Source organism: Penaeus monodon, chromosome 22, assembly GCF_015228065.2.
Source record: "Penaeus monodon isolate SGIC_2016 chromosome 22, NSTDA_Pmon_1, whole genome shotgun sequence".
Classification (NCBI taxonomy): domain Eukaryota; kingdom Metazoa; phylum Arthropoda; class Malacostraca; order Decapoda; family Penaeidae; genus Penaeus; species Penaeus monodon.
This window is the reverse complement of record NC_051407.1, coordinates 28,170,264-28,170,672: the sequence shown is the minus strand read 5'-3', so window position 1 is coordinate 28,170,672 and position 409 is coordinate 28,170,264. Positions and strand designations below refer to the sequence as shown.

The following is a 409-nucleotide window of genomic DNA, read 5'->3' as shown; positions in this document are numbered from 1 at the left end:
CATTCTAAAAGCCGAACTATCATATCAGATTAAAAGATGAGTCAAGAAACCAAACTCGACGAGCAGTGAGAACCACACACTTTCCCTAAATTATAACGCTACTTGTCACATTACTATTAAATATTTCTCTCGTGTAAAACCTCCCCATATTGATCACGGCGATTCCGGTCAATTTGCATTTTCGATCCTACACCTTTATGGCAAAATTCTTTTCGACTAGCTGCGTGTTCTTCTATTTTCTGATTATTTCCAATTATCTCTCTTTCTTTTCTTCATACTTTCACTTATTTTCGGTCGCTAGCTTTCAAATATCGATAAGAAAAGGTGTGCTAATAGTATGAAATATAATACATGTATCATTTTCAGGTAATAAATTGTGCCGATAATGAAAATAACGATACTTTGGGAA

General features: G+C 34.2%; 1 protein-coding gene across 1 annotated transcript in view; it reads right to left on the bottom strand.

The window, feature by feature from the left end:
* LOC119587077 (elongation of very long chain fatty acids protein 6-like) overlaps window positions 1–409 on the bottom strand; it is a gene marked incomplete in the record, with an annotated part of 22,379 nt that overhangs the window by 4,464 nt on the left and 17,506 nt on the right.